This window comes from Melozone crissalis, unplaced genomic scaffold, assembly GCF_028551555.1.
Source record: "Melozone crissalis strain CALT ecotype California unplaced genomic scaffold, PUWL_Pcris_2 ptg000120l_1, whole genome shotgun sequence".
Taxonomy (NCBI): Eukaryota; Metazoa; Chordata; class Aves; order Passeriformes; family Passerellidae; genus Melozone; species Melozone crissalis.
The window spans coordinates 6,326,459-6,333,466 of NW_026535896.1; positions in this window are offsets into that span (position 1 = coordinate 6,326,459).

The following is a 7,008-nucleotide window of genomic DNA, read 5'->3' on the forward strand; positions in this document are numbered from 1 at the left end:
TGAGGGGATTTTGGGGGAATTTGAGGGACTTTGGGTGTCCTGAGGGGGATTTTGGGGGAGTTTGGATGTCTTGAGGGGGGAATTTGGGGAAGAATTTGGGGCATTTGGGGAGAATTTGGGGGATTTGGGGCATCCTGAGGGGGAATTTTGGGGGGAATTTGAGGGAATTTGGGTGTCCTAAGGGGTTTTTTAGTGGGATTTAGGTTGTCCTGAGGAGGGAATTTGGGAAATTTTGGGGAAATTAGGGGAATATTAGGGAAATTTGGTGGAGTTTATGGGAATCTGGAGGATTTTGGGGGGAACTTGGGCATCCTGAGGGGGAAATTTGGGGCATTTTTGGGGAGTTTGGGTGTTCTGAGGGAGAATTTGGGCAATTTTGGATGTTCTGAGGGGGAGTTTGGGGTGAATTTGGGGACTTTGGGCATTTTGAGGGATTTTAGGTGTCCTGAGGGGGGGATTTGGGAGAATTTGGGGGTTCTGAGAGGGAATTTTGGGGGATTTGAGAGGAATTTGGGGGATTTTTGTCGTCCTGATGGGGGAATTTGGGTTATTTTGGGGAATTTTGGGGATTTTGGGTTTCCTGAGGGGGAATTTTGGGGGAATTTGGGTGTCCCAAGGGGGGAATTTGGGGGAATTTTGAGGGATTTGGGGGATCTGGGGAGAAATTTCGAGGATTTTGAGGGAATTTGTGGAAGTTTGGGAGGAATTTGGGGGATTTTGGGTGTCCTGAGGGGGAATTTGAGGAATTTGGGAGAATTGGGGTGTTCTGAGAGGGAATTTTGGGGGATCTTGGAGTATTTGGGTGTCCTGAGGGGGGAATTTGGGGATTTTGGGGGAAATTGAGACATTCTGGGTGTCCTGAGCGTGGATTTTTGAGAGAATTTGGGGGAAATCTGGGGAATTTTTGGTTTCCTGAGGGGGAATTTGAGGGATTTTGGGGGGAATTTATGGGAATTTGGGTGTCTTAAGGGGGAATTTGGGGATTTTGGGGGGAATTTGTGCGATTTTGGGTGTCCTGAGGGGCAATTTATAGATTTTGGGGCAATTTGGGGGATCCTGAGGGGGGAATTTGGGAGATTTTGGGGAAATTGGGGGATTTGGGGAATTTTGGGAGATTTTGGGTGTCCTAAGGGGGAAATCTGGGAGATTTTGGGGGAATTTGAGGGATTTTAGGTGCCCTTAGAGGGGAATTTTGGGGAGATTTTTGTGGATTTTGGGGTGTCCTGAGGGGGAATTTGAGGAATTTTGGGAGATTTGTGGATTTTGGGTGTCCTGAGGGGGAATTTGGGGGATTTTTGGAGGAATTTGAGGGAGAATCTGGGGAATTTTGGAGGGTTTTTGATGTCCTGAGGGGGAAATTGAGGATATTTAGAGAATTTTGAGGGAGTTTGGGGGGAATTTGGGGGATTTTGAGAAAATTTGGGGGAATTTGGGGAATCTTGTGGAGATTTTTTTTGGATTTGGGGTGTCCTGAGAGGCGAATTTGAGGGGATTTGGGAGAATTTGAGTATTCTGAGAGGGAATTTTGGGGAAATTTGGGGCATTTTGGAGGATTTGGGTGGAATTTGGGTGTCCTGAGGGGGAATTTGAGAGGAATTTGGGGGATTTTTGTTCTCCTGAGAGGGAATTTGGGAAAATTTGGAGATTTTGGGTGGAATTTGGGGGATTTTAGGTGTCCGGAGGGGGAATTGGGGGCATTTTTGGGGAATTTGGGTGTCCTGAGGGGGGAATTTGGGAGATTTTGGGGAAATTTGAGGGATTTTAGGTGTCCTTAGAGGGGAATTTGGGGGAATTTAGGGAGATTTTTGTGGATTTTGGGTGTCCTGAGGGGAAATTTGGGGATTTTTGGGGGATTTTTGTGGATTTTGGGTGTCCTGAGGGGAAATTTGGGGATTTTTGGAGGAATTTGGGGGAATTTTGGAGGATTTTTGTTGTTCTGAGGGGGAATTTGAGGGAATTTAGAGAATTTTGGGAGGAATTTGGGGCATTTTGAGGGATTTGGGGGGAATTTGGAGGATTTTGGGCATTCTGAGTGGGAATTTTGGGGCATTTTAGGTGTCCTGAGGGGACAGTTTGTGGATTTTGGGGCATTTTCGGGGATCCTGAGGGGGGAATTTGGGAGATTTTGGGGGAATATCAGGGATTTTAGGTGTCCTTAGAGGGGAATGTTGGGGAGATTTGTGGATTTTGGGGTGTCCTGAGGGGGAATTTGGGGAATTTTTGGAGGAATTTGGGGGAGAATCTGGGGAATTTTGGAGGATTTTTGATGTCCTGAGGGGGAATTTGAGGGAAATTAGAGGATTTGGGAGATTTTGAAGGATTTGGGGCAATTTGTAAAATTTGGGGCATCCTGAGGGGGAATTTGGGGCATTTTGGGGGATTTTTGGTTTCCTGAGGGAGGAATTTGGGGCAATTTGGAGAATTTGGGGCATTTTGGGTGTCCTGAGGGGGGAATTTGAGGGATTTTGGGGAAATTTGGGGGATTTGAGAGGAATTTGGGAGATTTTTGTTGTCCTGAGGGGAAATTTGGGTTATTTTGGAGAATTTGGGGGGAATTTGGGAGTCCTCAGGGGATAATTGGAGAAATTTGGCAAATTTTGGGGGAATTTGGTGGATTTGGGGGGAATTTGCGGCATTTTGGGTGTCCTGTGGGGGAAATTGTGGATTTTGGGGAATTTTGGGGGATCCTGAGGGGAAGATTTGGGAGATTTTGGGGAAATTGGGGCATTTGGGGGAAATTGGGGCATTTTGGGAGATTTTGGGTGTCCTGAGGGGGGAAATTTAGGGTGAATTTGGGGGAATTTGGAGATTTTGGGGGAACTTGAGGGATTTTAGATGTCCTGAGGGGGGAATTTGGGGCATTTTGGGAGATTTTGGGTGTCCTGAGGGGAAATTTGGGGATTTTGAGGGGAATCTGGGGCATTTTGGGGGGAATTTGTGGGATTTTGAGTGTCCTGAGGTGGCAGTTTTGGGATTTTGGAGGAATTTTGTGGTGTCCTGAGGGGCAGTTTGTGGATTTTGGGGCAATTTGGGGGATCCTGAGGGGGGAATTTGGGAGATTTTGGGGAAATTGGGGAATTTGGGGGAATATGGGGCATTTTGGGAGATTTTGGGTGTCCTGAGGGGAAATTTGGGGATTTTGGGGGAATCTGGGAATTTTGGGTGTCCTGAGGGGCAGTTGGAGAGATTTTGGGGGGAATTTGAGGGGGGAATTAGGGGGATTTGGGGGGACTCTGAGGGGGGAATCTGGACGATTTTGGGCGAATTTGAGGATTTTTAGGGGGAATTTGGGGCATTTGGGGGCAATTTGTGGGATTTTGACTGTCCTGAGGTGGCAGTTTTGGGATTTTGGAGGAATTTTGGGGTGTCCTGTGGGGGGGAATTTGGCGGGAAATTTCGGGTGTCCTGAGGAGAGGAATTTGGGGGGGGGGAATTTTAAGGATTTTGGGGGGATTTTGGGGAAGTTTGCTTGCCCTGAGGGGGGGTTTGGGATAATTTGTGGGATTTTGTGGGATTTTATAGGATTCTGTGTAATTTTCCCCTCAGAAAGTGTCCCCGGCCGGGCTCCCCACACGCTCGGCCCACCCCGCCCGCTTCTCCCCCGATGACAAATTCTCGCGGCACCGCCTGGCCCTGAAACGGAGATTCGGGGTCCTGCCCATCCAGCGGGGCCGGACCGTGCTCTGAGGGACCCCAAAAACCCCCGGTGGAGGAGATGGAGCTCAGTCAAACCCGCTGAGCTGAACTCGATGGAAGGGAGGGGTTAAACAGGGGGAAACTGCGAATATTAAAGGATTTGGGAGCTCGGAGGTGTCTGAGTGTTGGTGGTCAAAGAAATTAGGGGGTTTTTCCTGGTTTGGGGGGGTTTTGGGGTGTGGGAGGGAATTAATGGCGATCTGTGGGGCGCGGGGGCTGATGGGAGTTAGAGGCGCGGGTATAATGGAGATCTAGGGGGCGCGGGGCATGATGGGAGTTGGAGGCGCGGCTATAACGGGGTTCTATGGGGCGCGGGCGAGGATGGGAGTTGTAAGCGCGGATATAATAGGGATCTATGGGGCGCGGGGGAGGATTGGAGTTGTATGCGCGGGTATAATAGAGCTCTATAGGGCTCAGGGGATGATGGGAGTTGTATGCACGGATATAATAGAGCTCTATAGGGCTCAGGGGATGATGGGAGTTGTATGCACGGATATAATAGGGATCTATGGGGCGCAGGGGATGATGGGATTTGTATGCACGGATATAATAGGGATCTATGGGGCGCAGGGGATGATGGGAGTTGGAGGCGCGGGTATAATGAGCTCTATGGAGCACGGGGCATGATGGGAGCTGGAGGCCTGTGTATAAGGGGGCTCTGAGGAGTGCGGGGGATGATGGGAGATGTAGGCGCGGGTATAATAGAGCTCTATGGAGGCTTGTGTATAATGGGAGTTGTATGCACGGATATAATAGGGATCTATGGGGCGCGGAGGATGATGGGAGTTGTAGGCGCTGCTTTATTAGAGCCGCGGTGCATCACAGGAGATGAAGGCTTTGTTTTAATCAGGCCGCGGGGCATCATGGGGGATAGAGGCGCTGCTTTAATGGCGCTTAATGGAGCCGCAGGGTACGATGGGAGCTGTAGTCCCGGAAGTGGCAGTGACAGAGCGTTTGGGGGTCCGGGAGAGCACCTGGGGGGACCCTGTGGCCTCGGGGCGCCCTTGGGGGGCACCTGGAGGGCTCTGAGGCATCTCCTTGGGGCGCGGGACGTGAACGGGAGTGGCAGGACCGGAACTCGGCCATGAGGGGGCTCTATGGCCACAGGGGATGACGAGAGATGTAGGCCCGAAAGCGGCGCTCGGAGGCCTCTGTGTGCCCTGGGGCGTTTGGGGGTCCCAGGAGGCGTTTGGGGGTCCCGGGTGAGCTCTGGGGGGCAGCCGGGGGTCCCGCAGCGTCTGGGGGTGACAATGGGGCACGGGAAGGCGATAACCGGCGCTGTGGGGAGCGCGGGGCATGACGGGAGCTGTAGGCCCGGCTCCATTAGGCGTCCATGGGGCCGCGGTGCATGACGGGAGTTGAAGGCTAAAAGTTTCTAAAATGGCACCGCCTCCAGGCCCCGCCCCAGCGTCGTTTTCCTGGGCGCTGATTGGTCTCAGCAAGTGACGGGCGGGAGCGTCAGCCAATGGCAGGCGGTGGAGGCGGGAACAGCCCCTTTAACCCTCCAGTACATTCCAGTTCATCACAATATCGCTCCCAGTACATCCCAGTTTGCCCCAGTGCCTCCCAGTATCTCCCAGTCCATCCCAGTACAGACCAGTCCATCCCAGTATCACTCCCAGTCGCTCCCAGTCCCTCCCAGTCCATCCCAGTATCACTTCCAGTATGTCCGAGTTTGCCCCAGTCCCCTCCCAGCATGTCCCAGTCCCTCCCAGTCCCTCCCAGTATGCCCCAGTTTGTCCCAGTCCCTCCCCGGCCCCTCCTCAGCTCTGCCCCCGCCCCTTCTATGACCACGCCCCTTCTATGACCACACGCCTTCTTTGCTTGGCCCCGCCCCTTCTTTCATTGGCCCCGCCCCCTCCCAGTTCCCCCTCCCCCCCCCCCCATTTCCAGTTCCAGCGGCTGCTCTGGGAAGGTGAGTGGGGCCCCAGTTCATCCCAGTTCATCCCAGTAACCCCCAGTTACCCCCCCAGTAACCCCCAGTAACCCCCCAGTAACTCCCAGTAACCCCCCAGTAACTTCCCAGTTCATCCCAGTAGCTCCCAGTAACCCCCCCAGTGCTCCCCAGTCCATCCCAGTAACTCCCCAGTTCATCCCAGTAATTCCCAGTCCCTCCCAGTCCCCCCCAGCTCATCCCAGTTCCCCTCCTGTCCCCCCCCAGTTTGTCCCAATCCCTTCCCAGTTCCCTCCCAGTATCCCCCAGTTTGTCCCAGTCTGTCCCATTCCCTCCTCCCAGTATCCCTCAATTCCCTCCCAGTCCCTCCCAGTTTGTCCCAGTTCCCTCCCAGTATCCCCCAGTTTGTCCCAGTCTGTCCCATTCCCTCCTCCCAGTATCCCTCAATCCCCTCCCAGTCCCTCCCAGTATAAACCAATATCCGCCAGTCTGTCCCAGTTCCCTCCCAGTCCATCCCAGTCCATCCCAGTCCCTCCCAGTCCATCCCAGTCCATCCCAGTCCATCCCAGTCCCTCCCAGTATCTCCCAGTTCCCTCCCAGTTTATCCCAGTTCCATCCCAGTCCATCCCAGTCCATCCCAGTCTGTCCCAGTTCCCTCAAAGGTCACGGAATGGAGCGAGAGCGGCTGCGGGCACTGGTGATACTGGGAGGTACTGGGACAAACTGGGAGGGACTGGGACGGACTGGGACAGACTGGGAGGGAACTGGGATGAACTGGGATGAGCTGGGAGGGAACTGAGGGAGGATTGGGAGGGACTGGGAGATACTGGTTTATACTGGGAGGGGGATAGGACAAACTGGGAGGGGATTGGGAGGGAATTGGGATGGACTGGGATGGACTGGTTTATACTGGGAGGGACTGGGAGGGGACAGAGACAAACTGGGAGGGAACTGGGAGGAACCGGGAGGGACTGGGATGGACTGGGAGGGACTGGTTTATACTGGGAGGGAACTGGGAGGGTATTGGGACAAACTGGGAGGGGACTGGTTTATACTGGGAGGGCACTGGGAGGGACTGGGTCATACTGGGAGGGAACTGGGAGGGACTGGGGTGGACTGGGAGGGCACTGGGTCATACTGGGAGGGAACTGGGATGGTTTGGGGGTTACTGGGACAAACTGGGAGGGAACTGGGAGGGAATTGGGATGGACTGGGAGGGAACTGAGGGAGGATTGGGAGGGACTGGGAGATACTGGTTTATACTGGGAGGGAACTGGGAGGGACTGGGGGAGACGGGGGAACTGGGAAGGGACTGGGATTGAACTGGGATTGAACTGGGTTATACTGGGAGGGAACTGGGACAAACTGGGAGGAACTGGGATGGACTGGAAGGGACTGGGAGGTACTGATTTATACTG